The following is a 23,414-nucleotide window of genomic DNA, read 5'->3' on the forward strand; positions in this document are numbered from 1 at the left end:
ATGGTTAAAAAATTATAACATCTATAACAAGAAGTTGATATAAAACTGATAATTTAGATAGAGTCAATCTAGACAATATGTGACATGAGCCAACCTAGAGAAACAGGTCTAAATTGAGATAATATTTTTATAGAACTCTTATCCTAGAAGCCAGGCACCCCCAAATTACAGAATGTAAAATTGTGTTGGAAGTTTTTAAAAGATTTCATGATTCTTTCAATTTAATTTCTGATTCTGCTTATGTAGTTAACGCTGTGCGCTCACTTGAAATTACAGGGCCAATTAAGTTGACTAGTACTATATGTCAAATTCTTTTAGAATTACAAAAATTAATTTGGACCAAGAAAAAATAAGTTTTTCATACAACATATTCGAGCTCATACTAATTTGCCTGGTCCCATGGCCAGTAATAACGCTTTGGTGGATGCTAGTACTCGCAGAGAATTTATTTTTCATGCAGCTCCAGTTGATCTTGCTAGAGAATTTCATCAAAAGTTTCATGTTCCTGCTTTCACTCTTCAACAAAAATTTAAAATCTCTAGAGCTACAGCTCGTGATGTAGTATTACGTTGCCAGAATTGTGTTCAGTTTCACCACCCTCCTCAGGTGGGAGTTAACCCTCGTGGTCTGATTCCACTAAAACTCTGGCAGATGGATGTCACACACATATCTCAATTTGGAAATTTAAAATATACACATGTTTCTGTTGATACCTGTTCTGGCATTATACATGCCACTCTGATGACTGGTGAAAAGGCTCCTAATGCCATTAGTCATTGCTTAGAGGCGTGGACAGCCTGGGGAAAGCCTGACAGCCTCAAGACAGACAATGGACCTGCCTACACTACAAAGTCTTTTCAGACATTTTGCCAAACAATACAGGTCAAACATATACAGGATTGCCATACAATCCCCAAGGTCAAGGAATTGTAGAAAGAACACATCGTACTTTAAAAGAGCTCTTACAAAAACAAAAAGGGGGAATTGCCTATGGCAAAACACCAAGAGAACAGTTGTCTTTAGCTCTTTTTACTCTAAATTTCTTAATTTTGGATATGCATGGCCGCTCTGCTGCGGATCACCATGCTGCTACTAAACCTATGACTATTCAAATACAGACAGCTGAGACTATCAATCAGATTGTAGACAGAACCGCAGTGGCATTAGAGATACAAGAAGAATTTAATGCCCACTTGGCATCTGGCTTTCTATTAGCTAACCAACGAATAGATTTGATTCAAGAACAAATTGAGGCATTATATCATATGACGCAGCTGTCCTGCGTTTCCTCTCTTAGAGGCTTATGTGTTATTCTATTGCAAGCTAACTTTTCTCAGTATTTTCAACAGAGCAAAGAAATCTCAAATTATTTGAAAGGAAACTGGTCCATGGAAGCAGAACAATTATCAAGACAATTGCTGATTGCTGTCCTTAACAACACCAGAATGGAACCCATCACGTTTGGAGATTTCACCTCGTGGATCACTAATGCTTTCTCATTTTTTAAAGATTGGGCTGGCATGTTTGCCTGGGGGGCCATTGTCCTCTTGGGATGTGGAGTATGTCTATGGCTTTTTTGCCGTTTACAACGAGAGCATGCCAGACACAAAGCGATTGTTTACCAAGCTATGGCGGCCATTGAAAGCGGTGCTTCTCCCAGTGCATGGCTGGCCTCTCTGATAGATTGAGAGTTCGCCCTAGATCATATTTTGTCACTGTCATGTGAAGTCATTGTATCCAGAGACGGACAACTTTCCTCAGGCTCGGACCAACCTAAGACAGGAGCCCGGTGGCGATAGGGTTAATTTCCAGTGATGGGTAAGGCCGAGTTTTTAGAGAGGAATGACCTAAGACAGGAGCAATGACGTGTATTGACGTGACACCCAGATCTAGACCAGTCATAGACAGAGGTGGCCTTGCCCTGTTTGAAGATTCGGGCTGGTCCTATGCCCCTCTGCTCTGCTTCTCCCCTAATATTAAACACACACGTATAGCCCAGGATGGTGTGTTGTACATAAGTCATCTCTAGCCATTGGGGTGCTGTCCTAACTGCAAGAGTGGTTCGCCATGGCTGAGCTGGGCACTCTGTGAGGCATGTCTGACCTCTCTCAGACCACTACCTCCACATAATGGGTTCATTTAAAAAAAAAAAAGAGAGAGATGTAGGGAGCGGCTAAAGATGGCGCCGACATCCGGTGGTCGTTTGTGGTAAACACCTACAGCGCATGTGTTGGCAGACCCCCAGCACCTACAAGGCCAGGGTGATATTCATGCTAAATAGGTATTTCATGCTCCACCAATCCCCAGTGGACAAATTTACAGCCACAGCCTGTCTTGTATTTCAGGCGAGTGCCTTTGTTCCCCGGGGTCCCTGTATCATCAATAAGGTGTTCCTGCAATAAAGGCTGATTGAGAAGGATCCAACGGTGTTGCGTCTTCCTTACCTGTCGAGGTGGGCGCGACAGTGAGGCGTGTTTTTCTTATTTGTAAAGACTGACTAATAAGGCCTCGCCAATGCCATTCAAATAAAAAAAGAAAAAGAAAAAGACAAATGTAGCTTTCAATTTCTTACCATTTTATATCGGATGGAAGATAAACATGACAATGCCTCTTCTTCTTCTTCCTATTTTTATTATTATTATTATTATTATTATCATTATTATTATTATTTAGGTTTTCACTGGAGGATCACTAGGGACTATTATGTTATTTAAAATTCTTTACATGGTAGTATAGATGAAGGACTCTGACTAAAATATTTCCTTTGTAATATATATTTCATAACTGGAAATTGTAGAACTGACTTGCGAGGCTTTATCTTTCTAAAAATATAAATAAAAAATCAACTATCCATTAAGAAATAGAACTCACTTAGCTTCTCCATACCTGCCTTCATAACCACAAGAAGCAATTTCATCTCTTGAAAAAAACAGAATCAATTCAATTTCTTTGTGTAGAATCGGGATTCTTACTCACTGATGAATCTGATATTAGGTCTGCATTAAAATAAGATTTAATCATTATGTTAAAATATATTTTCCTTAAATTTTACTAAGGAAATATGGTTTCTATTATTTTCAGGTGCAAATATTTAGGTTCCAAACTCCTGCACGAATGGCCATTATTTCTATACTTAGTACAAAAACTAGTAAAATTGTTTTTTTTATTCTTCAGCAGTGTTCAGACAAAAACGTGTCACAATAAACTCACGGTATCATGTTTTAATAAATGTAATCCATTCTGTTACCTTGTAACACAGTCCCTGGGGTAGGCAAGGGTGAAAGTGGTAAGGAGGATGAAGTCCACCTCCTTGCTTAGGAGAACTATGCAGCTCACTATAATAGGAAAAACAGAAAAGAAGTTTCTTGGAATGGTTACTTTTTCTGTCCTAAAAGAACTTTCTATAGAACTTACAGCTAATATGTTAAAGAAATTTCAAGTTTCTGCCAGCCATTTGATTAAACAAAAACTTACTAATCATTTTTAGAAAGTTTGGTTTCCTGTTTCCCATATCCAGAAACTAAGTCAGTGTAGCTTGATGATCTCATCTATACACTACATCCATACATACATGTGTGCACGCGCACACACACACACACACACACACACACACACACACACACACACATATATGCACATTATATAAACATTTTTATATACTATAATGACACTTTATCTTAAACATTAAAGTATTTCTTTTATGCACAGGTAAAAACAGTCTAACAGCATTATTTTCTACTTGTCATGAAACAAGTGCACCTTCAACTAAAAAACCTGAGCTCAATTTTTGTCAGTAGTAACTGCTTTACAGAACATAATTCCAGTATCGATAGAAAAACAGCTTACCAGCATTTGTAATATGCAAACCAAATTTGCAATCTCACCCAGATGTATAAATGTGCCCGGCACCTGAACCATAAAGAAGTCAATTAATAATGGATGAGTATATTAAAGAAATTGGTCATTGTCTCTGGATATTACTATTAGGTTAAGCATGATGTGTGCTGTTATAGAACTTTTTCTGCTACAAACAACACTGGTAGTAAAGCAAGACCCAAACATATCACTTTAGCAAATTCCAAACAAAGCTATTCTGTGTACACTGCAGTAGCACATAGTTTAAAAACCTACTCACTACCTCTTTTTCAAAGATATTGAAACACCTCAATGCTCTATGAAAAACAGCAAAGTTATTGCACCACCAGAAATACACAGTAAAATATCTAACTTCATTTCAGTAGAGCATGAGACTTAATCTCTGGGTCAAAGGCACCAATTATAAAAGGAAATAAACACTCTAACTAGTCCAAATAAAAGACACACAATCCAGGTACTTTATTTACAAGTCATAAGCCTAATTGGACAGGTATACAGCTATACTAAACTATTTCCATGCCATAATGTCCCTTGTTACTTGCTGTTTTTCCAGGCCATATGCTCAGGGTCCATCTCCTCACTTGGTGGCTTCCTCCTCCCTTGGTCTCCTCTCTTGTTCCCCCTTCTCCTCTCTCTTGAGACCCTCCACTCCACCCTCAAGTCCCACCTTTCTTCTTCTATTGCCTAATCACAGACTCTATCCATTTTTGATGAGTTAAAATAAGAAGCAAAGTTTACAAAGCATCACTTGGGGTACTTGAGGATCTGCTTCTCAGGGCTTCCAGGTCTTGGAAGCCAGTATGGAGGGAGCATTTAAATACAAGCAGCACCACGCCAAATCCACCAATAACTTTTCCTTATCTGACCAATAACCATCAACATCTTTACCTAGTACACAGCCCATACAGATATTTTCAGATCCTAGCACCCATAGCTATGGCTTCTGGTAAAATGTAAGTACCTGTCACATTCTTACAAACTCAAGAGAAACTGAGCAAATTATCCAGTGTTTTCACAACAGTCCACTATTTAATCTGCACGAATCTAAGGGTCATCAATAACAAACCAACAGAAAATGCCACTAAGCAAAGACAACAGCCATGATATATTATATTCCAAAGGTACAACCATGAATTAACCTTTAAAAGGAAGTTACATAACCTTTATATTTTAAAGACTTTTAAAATAAGAGTCTCACTTGGAAATTATGCATAGTTCATCTTTGAATATTGAGTGTGGGCCATGCACCCCCACTGCACTGGCCTTAGAGGCAACACCGGAGTGTTCCTCTTCACTGGGCTAGCTGACCTGTTCCAAAGTGCAGCACAGTACATGGGTCTCACCTCAAACAGAGTGAGCTACTCTATGTGAGATTCGTGGAAATGTAAAGATACACGGTCCTCACTGGAGGGCAAACTAGATAAGCACATGGAGAAAGGATGTGGAGGAATAGTTAGAGATATCAAAGACACAAGATAGTGAAAGAGAAATCGCTGAGAGACAGTCTGTGACTAATAGAATTTAAATTGTTGCTCCTGTAGAATGAAAAGTAAAGTTGCTAACAGAGTAAAAAACATCTGCATCCTCAGAATCCAGGAAGGGTTTGTAAAAGGCCCCAAACATGTGCAGAGATTAAATAGCTCTAAACAGAATCATCAAAGAGATGATTCAGGAAACAGCACACAAAGGAAGTCACAGAAGGATCAAATGCTCCGGTTACATTGACCTAATTTCTTAATATAAGGAACAAGAAATCAGTTTCCAAAAAACACGAAAGATGCTTCATCTAACAATACAAGTCAATATTAGACATAATTTTTATAAAGCTACTGTGTAGAAGTCAAGGATACTAACTTCTAAAATGACTCTTAGTACGTTTAATTTTTGTGCAATGTCTAATAATGACTCAGAGAATGTGATATTGGAAAAAAGTAGAAGAAAGGCATTGGAAAAGGAGTTTTAGGCACAGGTTTGGGTGTAAATTTAGTAAAAGACAATCTAGTCATTTTATATCTAGCAAATACATATACAGGCTCCAAATGGGTCAAAGACCTTAAGATACAAAAATGAATGTCATAAAGTTAAAACAAGAATATAGTATCAAGGTATTATGACCAATTTTTTAAAGGAAAGGAATATTTCATTTTGTGGAACTTAAACATTTCCTCTAATATTTGACTTCTGGTGGCCCATCCAAAAGAAATGAAAAAGATATGAATTATAAAAGGATGTTAAATATTTTAAAAATCCAGTGGCTAATAAGATGCAGCTAATTAAGTAAGCAAAGAAGAAAATATTCCTCTGCAAAACCATGCTTGGCCAGCCAGTGATGGAAAGCAAGACAAAAGAAGATTAGTTTCCTGTTACTTTCAAAGAACAAGCACCTACCCAGGTCAAAATCTAAATGCAGACTACTAAAACAAGCAGCTGACTTGGCTTCCACCCACCAGACTGAGCGACAAAGGAACTTAGAAACATCACCAAACATGCACAACTGTTTTTTTCCCTCATTTTGACAGATGTTCACTCAGTATTTTCTTAGTTTTCAGCAATGGACACGTACTGTGCCCTTCCTTCAGTTACAAATCCCTTGCTTTCTAGAACTTAAATTTTTATCTATTTAATGTAGGAAATTCAGAAAGAAAAGGCAACATGGTACACAAGTATGCTGAAGAAACTGACCACAAGCAATGAAACAAAGACTCAACAAGCTCAGGAAGTTATCCCAAGATCTACTGACACAAATCACTAATCTCAAAATTTTCTGAAAACATTTAACAGCTAATAATAACCCTAGAAAACTTGAAAAATTGATACACATATGAATTATAAATGTGTGTCTACAATCACCCTTCCTGGTGCACCGTGTAAGCAGATGATGGCAACTAAGAAAGACTAATTCCAGAAAAGAAATCCAGATGACCAGATTCTGTTTTGCCTCAACAGGGTCGTTTCTAAAATAACCATTGTTTTTTCTTAAATCTGACAAAACAGGAAACAGAAGAAACTGGGATAGAACCAAAATCTAGATCCTTTCTACTGTGCTATATGTCTTTCTTCTCATTTATGTGTTCCTAAAACAATGATTTTTTTTTAATATTTGTGGTTTTACAATTTATTCTACAAAGAAAACAATGGGAAAGACTTGCCAATTTCTTTGGAACTGTAATGCAGGGTAGTAAAACAAATGAAGATCTTGTGATTGTAAAGAGACTAATTTTCCAAGACAGTTATGGAAATATTTTTTCTAAGAAACCAACTCACTCAAATGAGGCAGATAGACTCTGGTTACAAGTGGTTGTGTCCTTCCTTGAGTCGGGGTTCCCTGCTCTGTAGCCTTCCCTTGAAAGTTCTGTTCTCTTGGTGTCATCTCCTGAAAGCCGAGGTTAGGTACAATGGTGTCTGCTTTTAAGTTCTAAAAAATATTGAAAAACATAAACTTCAGTGTCTGCACGGTGACATAAGCCACATCGCTCATCTAGTTAATATGAAAAAACCATGCTTTCACTCCCAACCTAAGTTGGGATTGAGTTCCAGGTGAACATCATCCTCCAGTTTCAGAAATCAAAACTATACACTGGTCATTGCTCAGATTTAGATTTTGTTTGGATTCATGTTGTCACTTGTAGAAGTTTGGACCTGGTTCTTCCTCCCAGCCCCATGCTCCCAGAAATAAGACGGAGACTCAAAATATATTAACAAATACCTTGGCCATAGAGCTAGACTCTTCTCTGACAAATTCTAACCCGCTTACTCAAATCTACATTCTGCCATGTGGCTCATTACCTGTGCTCAGGAACCACGAGTCTGTCTGGTCACATTTTCCAGGGCAATTCTCTCTGACCTGGATCTATCCCAGAATTCTTTCTGCCTCCCGGATGTCCCACCTTTTATTCTATCCTTTCCTATAGGCCATAATTTTTTTTTTAACTGAAAGGTGATATATCCAAACAAATACACAAGATACTTTCTCTACAGTCACTACCATTCTTAAAGTCTTCAAAGAGCTAATTATTCCAATTCTACTTTTACTTCTAATGCACCAAGACCAACACCAACATTCAGACGCCATCCATGGGAGGACTATTGCTTTAAAGAACTTATGTGCTCCTGCTTTTCCTTTCAGTTTATTCTGGTAATAATGCCACTCCAGCTGGGTGTTAGCATCAGGATGAAAGGTGTTCTATGTAGACCAGGCTGGCCGGGAAGTCATAGAGGTTCACCTGCTAGGATTAAAAGCTTGCTCCACCAAACAAGGCTCTGATGAACTAACTCAATCTAACAGCAGCAGAGTCAGTTTTCTGTGGCCATTGATTTCTTACAATGAAAAACAGGCAGCTCAGATTCCAGGTTCAGATTGTAGGAGGAGAAAATGAGACAAAAAACTACAATCAGAATTTTATAATTCTGGTATAAGTAGGTATAAATAGGTTTAGAGAGCAGGGGGCTCAGAACAAAGAGACATTTAACACACAAGCTCTCCTGCCTCACTACATAAGCCAGACAAAAGTACACTACACCAGAAGGTAAGTGTCCCTACCCTAAAATCAATTCCTTTACATTCAAAAATTCCCTTTCAGAGCTGAGTCAAAACTACCTAGAACAAAAATAAAGCCTTGTTGGGAATCTAGAATTTTCTAGTATTTTCACATAAGAGAAAAACTGACTTTCAAACGAAACTGCAAACGTAGCTATGTTGTCCAGAAAGAACTAAAGAAAAACGCTAAATAAATGCTTCTAATACTAGTAAGTAGTACACACATAAACCTGAAATTTCATTTGCAAAACAGACTACCCAGTTGACTCAACTCAATGATATAGAATTATCCAAAACCCAGAAGTTAGTATGTTTACCTACATTAAGGGAGGAGTTATTTGAACAGAAGAGAAAGTCTGAAGACACAGTATCGCAGAAAATTCCCCTTAATGAGCAATAAAAAGATATAGAAAATATCCAGAAACTCTCATCTATGTGAGATAACAGAGTCCTCACTTTAAGATACACTTCTCTGTATATTTCAACGTACACTAAAGCAGTACTATTCTAATTTCCCTATACCTATGATAATAAAGGGTAGCCAATTTGAACAAATGAATAAATTTAATTGAGAAAAAACAAAATACTTTCCAAAGAATATATTGTTATCATTTCAGATACACACAGACACACAGACACACAGACACACAGACTCTCTCTCTCTCTCTCTCTCATGTATCAATTTTTTTAAACAAACAAAAATACAGATCTTTAAGATCTGTTATACTTCTTACACCCAGGAGACAAAGAAGAAAACAGTATCAACATGCCTTCCAGAACTCTGATGTCTGGGTGCCCTTAATACTGACATATTGCCTAAACGGGAAAAAAAAAAGAGCATTCAAACCCAAACTAATTCTTCTCATTAAAAACATATTTAGTCAACTTTAAAAATCACATTTAGGAATAATGTTGACATAATGTAGAATATATTATGGACTGCACACCACCTTAATAGTTGAATTTCCATTTCTTCAGTTTTCTGATAGAACGTTAAATCATTTCTAACAATAGCATAGCATTATTTCCTATTCTACATTCTAACCTTCTTCCTTTAAGATTATAATTTTATAAGATAAATCTTATTATACAATTTAGTTATGTGTAGTTTCACCTATTTAGCTTTGATAAACTCCATTCTGCACAACTCTACAAATTTTATTTAATGAAACAATTACAATGGCTACTACTACCCAATGTTCTTGATAAGTAATAAAACACAAGAGGATTACAAGGAGTTAGATTAATTCTCACAACACTATAGGGAAAAATTACTATCACCCACAACTTTTATATTAGTAATATAAGTTCAACAGCTGGTGAGTGCCCAAATTGGAATTTATTTCCAGTCAGTCTGATTTCCAAGCTCTTAAATTATCATACTTGTTGTTATTAAAATCTCGTTGTAATAAAGTAACCACCACAACCATCCAAATAGAGCACACAAAACTAACACAGTTCCACTTGGTGAGATTTAATGGGAGAACAAGACAAGGGAAAGGGGCAAGAGAAAGAAGAGAAAAGAACGAAGAGAAGAGAGAGCATGAGGGCAGAAGAAGTCTGCCTTTCATTTGGAATATGACATAACTACTCCCACGTGGATTTGGGATTTGGACCAAAGGAATACTGGGAATGTAGGGCTGTTGCCGTGTCAACAGTTACCAAATGGTGTTGCTGCTCAAGGCAATTCCTGATACCAACAATACTGTCCCCGCCAGCGGGGACCCAGTTATTCAGGGTCCCGAAGAGGCTTTCTACCTGTGGGCCAAAATGGGGGTGAAGAGAAGAAGGAGACCAAGCAAAAGTTCTGTTGTCAAGGTCTCGTTTATTGGGATGAACATTGCAGCTTTTAAGGCTTTCAGGTAGGGGGAGTGACCTTTGTGAAATATGAAGGAGGGGGAGATGAGGGTATAGGCAGTGATAGCTGGAGGCAAAGAAGTCAGGCGATGAGGTCAGGTGGTGGAGACACTGGGTGTTGACTGAGGAGATAACTGGTATCTGCTCGAGCTGAGGCATCCCTTGAATGTTATACTCCTGTGCCGTAAATTCATGGGAGAGGCTTTATCCAACAATCTTAAGATTTATGGCAGTCATCTTCGGGGTGAGTCTCTGTGGCCAAACAGCCCAGAGTCACTTTGAACCATGCAGTCAAAAAGCGGCTAGGCCCAAATCCAATATGGCTCCGTGCACAATACTGCTGTTATAATTCGACATATTTCAAAAAGTAGTTCACAAAAAACAAAGTCTATATACACAGGGAATTGTTCTTTCACTATTAGCTGTTACTAGTTCTGCCGCATTACTATAATATTTATGGAGATGAAAGCAAATATTATCTCATAAGGAAAATTACTGACTTAGAATAACCAGAGATTGTTAATAAGGATTATTATAACCCAACTATTAGGATAACACTACGTTATAATAACATTACTTCTAATAATCCCCATGGTGTTCCAAAATAAGATAGTACAAGTCCTAAAACTGCCACCCATTTCTACTTGTCTCAAACTCTGGCCGAATCTTTCGTGCACTGTGACAGCCAATTCTATGAAAAACTGACTCATAAAAGGCCAGTGAAAGAAGAACACAGACTGGAAACAATTAAAAAAAAGTCTATTCAGTCCCAAATCAAAGTACACCTGCCTGTTAAGATAAAGGACAGAGCAAGCACTGAAGATCCAGGTAAATATATTTAAAATACAAATTATAACAGCCCTCAACAAACACCGAGAAGTCAACAAAATGATCTAAGTATTAAAAAGAAGAAACAAAACAAATAAACAAAAAAACCCAAAAACCCCAAACCACTCTTTCTCGTCAACAAGGTGGCCAAGTAGCAGATGCCAACATGCAGATCTTCATGTAGACCTGAATGGGAAAGACCATTACTCTTGAGATTGAGCCCAGTGACACCATCAATAATGATCCAAGAAAAGGAAGGCATCCCACCGACCAGCAGAGCTGATATTCGCTGGCAAACATTTGGAGGATAGCCACACCCTCTTGAACTACAACATCCAGAAAGAGTCCACCTGGCACCTGGTGCTGCGTCTGCACAGTGGCATCATTGAGTCATCCCTTTGTCACCTTGTCCAGAAATACAATTGTGACAAGATGATCTGCCACAAGTACTACTCATGCCTGCACACAGTGTAGTCAACTGGTACAAGAAGTTCGGCCACTCCAACAACCTGAGCCCCAAAGAAGAAGGTCAAATAAGGCTGGGGCCATACCTGGCCTGTGACCCTGTGACCAAATAAAATCCATTGCCTGGGGCAAAAAAAAAGAGAGAGAGAGAGGGAGAGAGAGAATATGACAAAGAAAAATATCAAGCTCGGCACAGGACTTAAACCCTAGCATTGAGAGACAGAGGGCAGGCACATCTCTGGAAGTCTGAAGTCAGCCTGGTCTACAAAGTGAGTTCCAGGACAGCCAGGGCTATACAGAAAACCCTGACTCAAAAACAAAACAAAATTCTGACAATTAGCTTTCCTGTGTAAAACCATTATGACTCATTAGCATATCCAACAAAAATTCATGTATTGGTGGCAAGAAAATACACTGTTAACTATGAATGCTCTATGCTGGTACAGAACACCGGACAAACCCACAATTGGAAAACAGCTGTGTAAGAAATATAGTAAGACACACATTTAAACAACTAACATTATTGGAATTTGTACTAAAAACTGAGATCTTACGAGTAAACTGTAGTGGTTTGGCTTGATGCTGCTTGTATATTATTGTTCATATTGGTTCCTCAAGAGGGGTTGCCCCCACCCCACAAGCAGAGCATCATGTACTTAGGTGATGCTATGTGAACCTTCTCTCCACTTAAATAGGTCAATAAAAGGTTAGAGCCTATGATTGGGTACTGGATAGGAAAGGTGGGACTGGAGTCTCAGGAGGCAGTGGCAAGTAGAAGGAGAAAAAGTATGAAGGAAGAAGAGAGAAGGAAGCCACTATGTACCAGAATCATGTGGCTGGGAGAAACCAGAAGTAATAAGGCGTCTTAGAATTGGGAAATAAGTTAGTATTATATTAGATATGCCCAATCTAGGCATATAACTTATGATTAAAATATTTGGATTGTGTAACTTTTACATGGGCTATTAGGGTTGGAAATTTTAGTAACAAATTGACAAACCCATGTCTGGCTTAGAACCAAAGTAACCCGATACGGAAATCCACCCCCATCCACTGAATATTAACAACTAGGGCTTCACTCTAAAGCTGCTTCAGGGTGGAAATTAAGCATGAGTCTAAAGGGTGTACAGAGACCTAACTGAGAGGCTCCCTGCCCAAGCCCCAAGCACACCTAGGCAACCAGAGGTACCACACTAGCCCTGAGCTGGGACACAAGGTCGCGCCAATGCCACAACATAGTTGGGGTTTCCTGAGTCTGAGATCTTTTCCCAATCTGTTGGTTGCCATTTTGTCCTTACAACTGTGTTCTTTGCCTTATAGAAGCTTTGCAGGTTTATGAGGCCCCATTTGTTGATCCTTGATCTTAGAGCATAAGTTATTGGTGTTTTCTTCAGGAAATTTTCTCCAGTGCCTATGTGTTCGAGGTTTTTCCCCACTTCTTCTATAAGTTTGAGTGTATCTGGTTTGATGTGGAGGTCCTTGATCCACTTGGACTTAAGCTTTGTACAAAGTGATAAGAATGGATAGATCTGCATTCTTCTACATGCTTACCTCCATTTGAACCAGCACCATTTCCTGAAAATGCTATCTTTTTTCTTTGGTTCCTTTGTCAAAAATTAAGTGTACATAGGTGTGTGGGTTCATTTCTGGGTCTTCAATTCTATTCTACTGGTCTATTTGTCTCTATACCAATACCATACAGTTTTTATCACTATTGCTCTGTAATACTGCTTGAGTTCAGGGATAATGATTTCCCCGGAAGTCTTTTTATTGTTGAGGATAGTTTTAGCTACCCTGGGCTTTTTTGTTATTCCGGATGAATGTGCAAGTTGTTCTGTCTAACTCTATGAAGAATTGGCTTGGAATTTTGATGGGGATTGCATTGAATCTGAAGCAGTCATTACAAGTCTCCCAACCAAAATGAGCCCAGGTCCAGATTGGTTCAGTGCAGAATTCTATCAGACCTTCATAGAAGACCTCATACCAATACTATCCAAACTATTCCATGAAATTGAAACAGGTGGAGTACTCCCGAATTCCTTCTATGAAGCCACAATTACTCTTATTCCTAAACCATACAAAAACCCAACAAAGAAAGAGAACTTCAGACCAATTTCCCTTATGAATATCAACAGAAAATGCTCAATAAAATTCTTGCAAACCGAATACAGGAGCATATCAAAACAATCACCCATCATCATCAAGTAGGCTTCATCCCAGGGATGCAGGGATGGTTTAACACACAGAAAACCATCGATGTAATCCACTATATAAACAAACTGAAAGATAAAAACCACATGATCATTTCATTAGAGACTGAGAAAGACTTTGACAAAATACAACACCCCTTCATGATAAAGTTCCTGGAAAGAACAGGAATTCAAGGCCAATACCTAAAGGTAGTAAAAGCCATATACAGCAAACTAGTAGCTAGTATTAAACTAAATGGAGAGCAACTTGAAGCAATCCCACTAAAATCGGGGACTAGATAAGGCTGCCCACTCTCTCCCTACTTATTCAATATAGTTCTTGAGAGTTCAATATAGTTCCAGAGCAATCAGACAACAAAAGGAGATCCAAGGGATACAGATTGGAAAGGAAGAAGTCAAAATATCACGATTTGCAGACCATATGATTGTATACTTAAGTGATCCCAAAAGTTCCACCAGAGAACTGCAAAAGCCACTTAGGCCTGGTCTACAAATTGAGTTGCACAAGGTGAAAGAAACGTGTTCCCTTGAATCAGCACAATTTCTGTGTCCACCTCCTCCACAAAATATGACCAGAGTCTCTAGAAGTGTAGGGACAGACACCAAAAGCACGTAGGATGCTGTTAAGAGGTCCAAGTCGCCCCCACCCTAATTTCCCTTTGTCTTTCTACTAACCCTCCAAGTTCCCATTGAAAGTGGCCAGAGAGTCTCCTGGGATGCTCTCCAGATGCTTTTGCTGCAGGTGTCCTCAAGGTCAATTTTCAAAATGACTGCTTTTTCCAAGGTTTTTCCCAAGGTACACTACTGGGGACAGCTGTTATCACTAATACTTGGCTAGGATTTTAACATCCTAGTGTTTTCATACGAACCCTAAGAAGGTCCCATCCCTCATCTTCAATTCAGAGTTGGTTCAGTTCCAGAAAATCTTAGACCCTCACCCCTAGGCCCAGAGCAGCCAGGTCTCCCTATTCCTACCCCGACGCCACACCTCAGGCCAGCCAGGTAAAGACAAAGTCGCTCATGCACAGAGCGACCCCCTGGCACTAGGGTGGGGTACTCGGGTGCCCCAGCCCTCATTCACCTTACCTGTCTGGACCAGGATGGCCAAGGAGAAAATGAGGTAAAGGAGGAGAGCAGTGAGCCTAGCCACCATGGCTGGGAGCAAGTGCAGGGCCCCAGAGGAGGACAGCTATCCCAGGAGGGCCTGAGAGGTGGGTGGGGAGGAGGGGCCGGAGAGTAAGAGCCTATCACAGCTGTAGGACCCCACCAACAGCTAGAACCACTTGAGCAGCTTGGCAGCAGTCTTGGGGTGGGACATGGGGGAGAGGGCAGAGGCAGGGCTAACACACACCCTTGGGTCGCCTGATCCGGATTGGGTGGTGTTTCTACTTGTTGCCCACAGAACCCTCCCCATCCTGCATTGCTATGGGAATGTCAGAAGCAGCCTGCGTGTGTCAGAAGCCAGGGGGTGAGAAACAGCAGTGGAGATGGTGCTCAGAAATGGCTAACTGTGGGACCACCACACCCTGGCCCAGAGCTTGCGACCTTGGGCCGCACCTTCCTCCTCTACTTCAGTTCTCCCAGCTGCGAGGACCCCAGCACCTCAGCAGTGCTTGCTACAGTAGGTTGAAAGCTGCAACAAAATCCCTGCCCCAGACTAAAAGAACTGGTCTGTTTGTGTAGCTGCCTGGAACAAGGTGGAATCTGAGGATCAGGGCAGGCAACAGGGAGGGTGACCTCAGTCCAGAGTCGGGAACAGTTCCCGAGGCTTGAGTTAGGGATGGCCTTAGTGAAGGGAAAGTTCACAGCTGCTCAATCTACTGAGACTAACAAATGCACTGCAGTCTTTCCCCATGAATCTCTCTCTCTGCAAATGGAGTCTACCTCCCTGGCAGTGAGAATGCAGATACTCTCTGCTGAGACAACCAAAAACCCACTGCAGCCTGGAATTGAAAGCTCCCAATATGAGCAGGGCTGCAGCCAGCTCTCAGGACAAAGAAACACTGCTCAGGGTGGCAGCATGGAACCTGTCTATACCATCATGCTGCATAAGCTGCCCTGGGGCCACTTCAGAGCACCTCTCCTATTCCTATTCCTATGGGGCAGATACAACACATATACATATGCACAGGCAGGCAGGCAGGCATGCACAGACAGACACACAAACACAGACACAGACACAGACACAGACACAGACAGACAGACAGACAGACACACACACACACACACACACACACACACTAATGAAAACAATACTAAAAAGAAGAGAAATTTTCTGAGCCTTTAACAAAATCCTAATTCCCTGACTCAGGAAACCAAATCCTATATGCTTAAAGGGGAAGTTAAAACTTACTGAGAAGGGTGCTCTCTATTCAGAAAATAAGGTTCAAACAGCATCTGTCTTCAAACTACACAACAGAGCTGCGGGGGAACTCAAGTCCATCCACGACCAGAAGCTGCGCATTTCGTACCTTGAGCTGGTACTAGAAGGTCTCAGCCCCATGTCAACAGCTGCCCAGAGTAAGCCCACAGCTGCTGGATAAACCTCTGGGACAGCAGTGTTTCCTCTGAACATAAATAATAACAATTACATGTTTCTATGCTTCACACAGCTCACCAAACATTCTTTCTTAAGGGCTAGGCTTTCCCACACATGAACTTGTACACATGAACACACATAAATTTTTTTAAATAAAATTTAAAAGTATTTTTCTCCTCTAAGACTTAAAAGCTTCCAGTTGGACAATCTCCCCCTGAATGTCTTTTTCATAAGCATTCTAGCATTTAGATGTCAGCATTGACTACATTTGGCAGCTGATTAAATACCACAGATCATGTCCCTCTGGGTTATGCTGTTATCCTCAGTTCCCAGTGACTGGTTCCATTTCAGGCCTTTCTGAGCTCTTAAACAGCCACGTACAACCTTTGACACTGTGACACATTATCATCTACAAAGTTCACACTTCAAGAACCATGACCGATTGCAAAAGAAAACTCTCTGAAGGTTTTAGATCAGTTTACAGTTTTGTGCTGGGCCATAGCCCACTCCTCAGGTTTCAGACAACTGTGCATACACCCACTTTCCAATAACTGTGTGCTCTTCCTGGGCCAGGAAAATACAACCCCCAACAAAAGGCCACTCAAAAACACATCTGTAACACAAAATCCCTTTGAGGAAACTTTTGATTCGTGCCTTTAAATCTCTTTAGATAGAAAGAACTCACACTGAATATTTTAGGAGATTGTTAGAAGAATTTGAAAGTTCTAGAACTTTTAAAAGAAATCCATGCCTTTGGCTTTAACAAAAACAAATGCTCATCAAACTTCATCAAGCAGAAAAGGAGCCAGGAGGCAAAAGCTTTTTAATGAGACTTTCTGTTTTCAGTTTCTCTGTTTTCCAACCCAGCTGTTCACTCCTCCCCGCCATCCTCCAGTTTGCTATGTTTTAAATCCTCTAAAGATTAGTAATGATGGTCTTAATTGTCTTCTGAGGAACAGACTAATGCAGGCACTCAAAACATAACATATACTAACAACAATTCCTGGCAATACGTTTATAAATGAAAATCAGAGACCTGAGGGTGAAATAAGTTGCCTTAGCATAGCCAAGATTCAAACTTGACAACAACGGTCCTACCCTAACTATTACTCTATACTCTGTTAAACACAAAGTGTTTTCTTCCCTCCTGAACTATTTCTCTAAACAAATCCTGAACCTGCAGAAAATGTCCCAGCAGAACCAGAAGGTCCTCTTTGCTAGGTTAATGTTTTTGTCAATACACGGACAGAAAAACTGTGAAGTTGAAATGCTGTGGAGAGAGGTGTGACCTCTGACAAGTCCTCCTGGCAGAGATCATTGAGCAGGGAGAGCAGGAGATAGGTGTGGGGGAGGATGAATCTAGGACCAGTTTCCCAGTCCATCAGGGTGGATGAAAAGTTGTTCCCTCTGGGCATTCCCCTGCCTTCTTCCTGCTACCTTTAGTGCTAGTGAGTCACAGAACCAGGTTAAGGTGGTTCAGGGGAGGTGAAGGCCACAGCTGTGGGGACAAGAACCAGAACTAATAGCAGACACAGGTGTCTATACCATGTTCTCTCCCTAAGGCTCTTCAGCATGTTTGCCTAAGCCTGCACAGCTAACTACCACAGACAAAGCTAAATGGCTGTACCCTCCATCCTGCAATGCCTATGAAGCCTCACCTTCTCTGAACTTGCAAACCGAAATTTTTCATTACACTTGGGAGGAGAGCTGGCTGTATAATCCAGGCTGGCCTAGAATTCTCTATATGGCCCAGGCTACTCTTGAACCAAGACAATCTTTCTGTCTCAGCCTGCCCCAGCCTTCCCCAGCCTGCCCGGTACAGGGATGGGCCCAGGTGAATTACCATATCAAGTTTGTCAACTCTGCTATATTTTCTTTAAACAAAACCTCAAATGCCCAGTTTTTCAATGCACTTGCCTTGAGCTTTAGAACCCACGTGGTCCTCCAGTCCTACCACATACCTCCCTCTACTCAGGGGTGGCATGTACCAGAATCGGGGTAATTAGGAAGGATTTCTCCTTCCAAAGGAGCGACGGGAACATCTGGCTGTGAAAGCATGGCCATACCTCTGGATAGGACCTGGGGTTTCTGTTCCCAAGGTCTTTCCTGCCTGGAGTTAGGAAAGCTGCATCTGCCTGTGGAGGAGCTGGGGTTCTGGTGCCCACTGGTTCCAAAAGCAATGCTGGGTCCTTGAAATCCAGGACCTCTACCTCTCCCACAGGTGGCCCCTGTTTGATTTGATGGAACAAGAAGTCAATTCTGTTTCCCGGTAGGATGGCCAGTTACCAGGTGCTGGGTGTGGCAAAGGAGAAGCGTGATCAGAATCTGGAGACGTGGTGCCAACATCCACAAAGCTCGAATTAGCCTTTGATTTGAAAGACACATAAATACATCGATTCTGCTGTGGTCTTCCAGGGCCTTCCCCGGTTCAATTGGTGGGTATTCTACATCCTCTCCAATCTCCTTGTGATAATTGCAACTGTCCTCAATACAGATCTCCAGGGCTGCAGCATGGTTGAAGGAGTGCACCAGCGCTGAGGAGCAGGCTGTGGAATGGTCACCTCTGACCGTGGCTGGCCAGACATTGTCCAGGGCCAGCCTGCTGCTGATGTGAAAAGCCGACGCCCCAGGAATCCCCGGGTTGCTTTGTCTAAGAACAGAGGAAAGAGTGGATTGTAACCAGTCCATTCATCCTCCTTCAGAATTCATATTGAAATCAAAAGACTTTAACGATCAAAGTCAAACTTTCCATGCTATGCCAAACAGAAGCAAAGCTTCTAAGTAACTGAGATAAATACCGTACAGGAACTTTGTTATAAGCTGCCTTTTGTCTGGCATTGTGTATGGAACACTAAGCCATCAGGTTATATATCTGCTCCAGAAGCCCAAATCAAATATTCTGTCAAAAACCTGGCTGTCTTGAGAGCAAACATGGAATGCAAGAATATTTTATGCTTTCTCGACGTGAATGAAAACTTAAATCAGACTCAAGCTTACTTAAGCTTAAAATTCCTAAAACACTTAAATAGTACTGATTTCTACAAGCCGAGCCTACACCAGTGCTTATCAGTCTTCACTGTGCTCTGCAAGATAGGGGTGGTAGCTGTGCTAGTTCTTAGTGAGGAAAAAGTTGGTTTTGAGAGGTTAGCTAATCTTCAGATCATACAGCCAAAAGTTGGCAAAGCCCCGGCAAGAATTTCATGCTACCACGAAACTTTGTCTTCCAAACATCTCTGTGTACTCTGATTCACATGGACTAATATATTAATGACAGAGGATGATAGATCTATCAGTACTTTTTAATGACCAAGTCTAAAACAATTTTTGAGCAAAAGTTCAACATAGGTAAGATACAAATGTATTAATCAAAATGAGGCTCAGTATTTGGGAACAGATCTTCATTTTCTCTGTAGAGTAGACCATGAAACCCTGTTAGTTCCCAAGAATCTCTTTTCTTAGAGGAGTCTCACCAGATAGTCCCAGCTATCCTGAAACTTAAGATCTTCTGCTGGGATGTGGCACTACTCTTGCCAGCTCAGTCACCTGCTATCTCAGTGTCAATGGTACGCTTGCTGTGAAGAGGACAGCCATGTGTAAGATGACTCCTAACCCTAAGAGAAAGCTCGGGTTAGGAAGTCTCTGGAAGAATGAAGGAACGTCCATTCAGAGCCTGCCCCACATGTGGCCCATATATATACACCCACCGAACTAGATAAGATGGATGAAACAAAGAAGTGCAGGCTGACAGGAACTGGATGTAGATCTCTCCTCAGAGACACAGCCAGAATATGGCAAATGCATAGGCGAACGCCAGCAGCAAACCACTGAACCGAGAACGGGACCACCCGATTGAAGGAATCAGAGAAAGGACTGAAAGAGCTTGAAGGGGTTTGAAACCCCATATGAACAACAATGCCAACCAATCAGAGCTTCAGGTGGCTAAGTCACTACCCAAAGACTGACCCTGGGCTCCAACCGCATAGGTAACAATGAATAGTCTAGTAAGGGCACCAGTGGAAGGGGAAGCCCTTCATCCTGCCAAGAGGGAACCTCCAGTGAACGAGATTGTTGGGGGGAGGGCGGTAATGGGGGGAGGATGGGGAGGGGAACACCCATATAGAGTGGGAGGGGAAAGGTGTTAGGGGGATGTTGGCCTGGAAACCAGGAAAGGGAATAACAATTGAAATGTAAATAAAAAATACCCAATTTAATAAAGATGGAGAAAAAAATGACTCTGGAAAACGGGACCTAGCCAATGATATCAATCCTGTGTTTGCACAAAATACCAAAGCTCAAATTATCCCAGAATCTGTAATTTCCTCAAGAATCAACAATCAAGAATAAGAGGGAATGGCTAAAAAGAGGTATTAAGATTCACTGAATCATATAACAAGATCTTTGTTCACTGGGGCAAGTATTCATCATTCTAGTCTAGGTTTCTACTGCAATAATGAAGAGAGTTGAGGTTTTCTTCAGTTCTCTATCTCTCTCTCATTCTGTGCACTGTCCAGTAGCCACTACCTGTACCCAAGTGTATTCATGATACTCTGCTGCACTGGCTAGATTTCGTCACCTTGATGCAGACCTGAGAAGAGATTGCCTCAATCACACAGGCCTGAAGGCAAGTCTGGGGGAGGGGCGTCTTCTTGGAAGAGCAGTTCACTATGGGTGATACCACCCTAGGGTACCATCTCTGGTTGTGTAAGAAATCCAGCTGAGTAAGACAGAGGAACCAAGCCAATAATAATGTTCCTCCATGGCTTCCGCTCCAGTTCCTACCTCCTTCTAGGTTCCTGTCTTGCTTTAGTTCCTGCCTTGGCTCCCCTAATGCACTGTGTGACCCAGGACAGTAAACCAAATAAACCCTCTCCTCCCCAATCAGATCAGTGTTCGTCCCTTCTGTGATTTGTTATATTCAATTGCTAAGGTTTCTTTTCATTTTTTGAGACACAGTCTCATGTAGCTGATGATAACCTTGAGCTTCTATTCCTCCTGCCTGCACCTCCCAAACACTGGGATACCAGGAGTGATACTAAACCCTGTTTGTGTGGCACCAAGGTCAAAACTCTGGGCTTTGTGTCTGCAAGGCAATGTCCTACCAGCAGAGCTTCAACTCTTGCCCTCAGTTGGTGCTTATAGAAATTAGGGTTGCAAATAAAACACACCACAGAAGACAAAACTCCAGGCTGAAAAAATGACTTAGCGGGGAAAGCCACTTACCTACAAGAGCTTAGAGCTATACCCAGAATCCACGTGGTAGGGGGAGAGCACAAACTCTGACAAACTGGATTCCGACCCAGACACCTCCCCACCAGCTGCCTCCAACCCCCAACTCCCACACAGTAATGTAATTTTAAAAACTGAACCCAATCAGTAAGAAGAGACTCTGGAGCCCCAGCCCATCCCACAGCAGGGTATTGCAGCTGGGAAACCTCTTGAGTTTGGAAGTGGACAGCTTCAAAGCTTCAAAGAATAAGAAAATACAAATCATGCAAGAGTGGATCTAAATAAATGCCTTCTAATGAGACATAAATCAATATCCTGGCGTTTGCCACAGTGCCTGATGGGAATCTAAACAGTTAATTTACCCTCCACACTGAGGTCCTTTATGAATGCTCACAGATAGAATTTGTCTCCTAGAAAGAAAAACTGTATCACAAACAGAACAGCCATGCTGGCCTGCCTGTGACTAATCCCTTCCCAGGAACTACTCTCTTCCCTGCCTGAATATGCATATGTTTCAGAAGAGGCCTGCAAATATGAATAATGTATGACCTTTGTTGGAGGAAGACATTCCAGGACTAGGAAAATGTTCTTCTACTTGGAGGGGTACAGCAAAGCATCCAGAGGGAGCTAGGACCATGATCCTGAGCTACTTTAGTTTACAAATGTTGTCCTCAATGCTGGGCATGTGTGATGCAATGTTTCAACCCTTAAGACAACGATACTGACAGAATCTGGAGGAAAGAAGCCTAGGAGACAGTGTTAAGTATGGAAACACTGAATGGGAGGCAAAGCCCACGCTGAAAGGGGAGGTAGCAGCGCTGTCACTCAGAGTAGTGGTAGGATAATTCTGACTTGCATTTTATGTTATTTTATTGTCTGTAGTTTGTCTCATTTTATTAAGCATGAGGCACACCAAATTTGTCAATCACTCTGGTCATGTCTCACACTGCTCCTTTCTGGCACACGCCTGTGTCTTAAAAATTGTAGTATTTCAAGCACTCAGCCCTCCTTCCAAGGGACTCTAGGTACAACCTGGGGAGAGAGAGTCTTTAAGCTAGAGGGTAAGAGGTTAGAGGAGAAAGGATAGAGGCCAACTGCTAAGTCTGTTCTAGAGTCTAGACTACACAGACTAGGGTGAGATGGAGACCAAGACCCGGTATGGATCACAGAACAGGAGGGGACACTTGTATGTAGAACCCTTGGAAATAAGGCTGAGTGCTTGAAATACTATGATTTTTAAAGGCAAAGCCCCTGGACACCAACAGAATCTGGGAAGGACCAAGAATCACAGAGTATTAGAATGAGAATTGGTACCTGCATAGCCATGAGAAGTTGCTGTGCGTGTGTATGTGTGTGCCCGTGTGTCTGTGCTTGTTCATGTGTGTGCAAAAAGCATGTGAGGAGAAAGTTGTGTTTCCCTACTAGAGCCATAAAGGCCTTCATACAGGTGCTCACACACACATGCACGCCCATGGACACACTCGCACGCTCGCTAACACACACACACACACACACACACACACACACACACACAAACACTGTCATCCATTCACTCTGGTTCTTCATTGTCTCCTTTGATGCTTTCCAGAAATATCAAAATTGCAGGAGAGGGGCAGAGTGAGCTGTAACCGGAGTGACTGATAAAATGAACCAAAATACACACAACCAGGTAACATGAAATCCAAGTAAGAAACACCCTATCTACTCTGCATAAGAGATCACCCCTGTATCCATACGTCAGAGGTGTATTGACTATGGCTCGGTCATTTGACTCTGACATAAGCACCTTTCATAATTTCGGTAAGACTATTGGTAAAACTGGGAAGATAGTTATACTTACCGCCTATAAGTTGAGAGAGTTTTAATTAAGATAATA

At 41.3% G+C, this 23,414-nt stretch overlaps 1 long non-coding RNA gene and 1 pseudogene across 5 annotated transcripts in view; both read right to left on the reverse strand.

Moving 5' to 3' along the window:
* The window catches only part of LOC134485541 (polyubiquitin-B-like), a 583,854-nt pseudogene that overhangs the window by 392,121 nt on the left and 168,319 nt on the right, over nt 1-23,414 (reverse strand).
* LOC134485556 (uncharacterized) overlaps nt 1-23,414 on the reverse strand; it is an 87,094-nt gene that overhangs the window by 49,451 nt on the left and 14,229 nt on the right. For 3 of the 5 annotated variants that reach the window (XR_010063680.1, XR_010063679.1, XR_010063683.1), the window contains exon 4: nt 18,379-18,962. This is a non-coding gene — a long non-coding RNA (uncharacterized LOC134485556). Of the gene's footprint in view, nt 1-6,514; nt 7,292-9,652; nt 10,172-18,378; nt 18,963-23,414 lie in introns of those variants that run through there. The other 2 variants (XR_010063681.1, XR_010063682.1) reach the window with 2 other exon arrangements.

This window comes from Rattus norvegicus, chromosome 2 (genome assembly GCF_036323735.1).
Source record: "Rattus norvegicus strain BN/NHsdMcwi chromosome 2, GRCr8, whole genome shotgun sequence".
NCBI classification, from domain to species: Eukaryota; Metazoa; Chordata; class Mammalia; order Rodentia; family Muridae; genus Rattus; species Rattus norvegicus.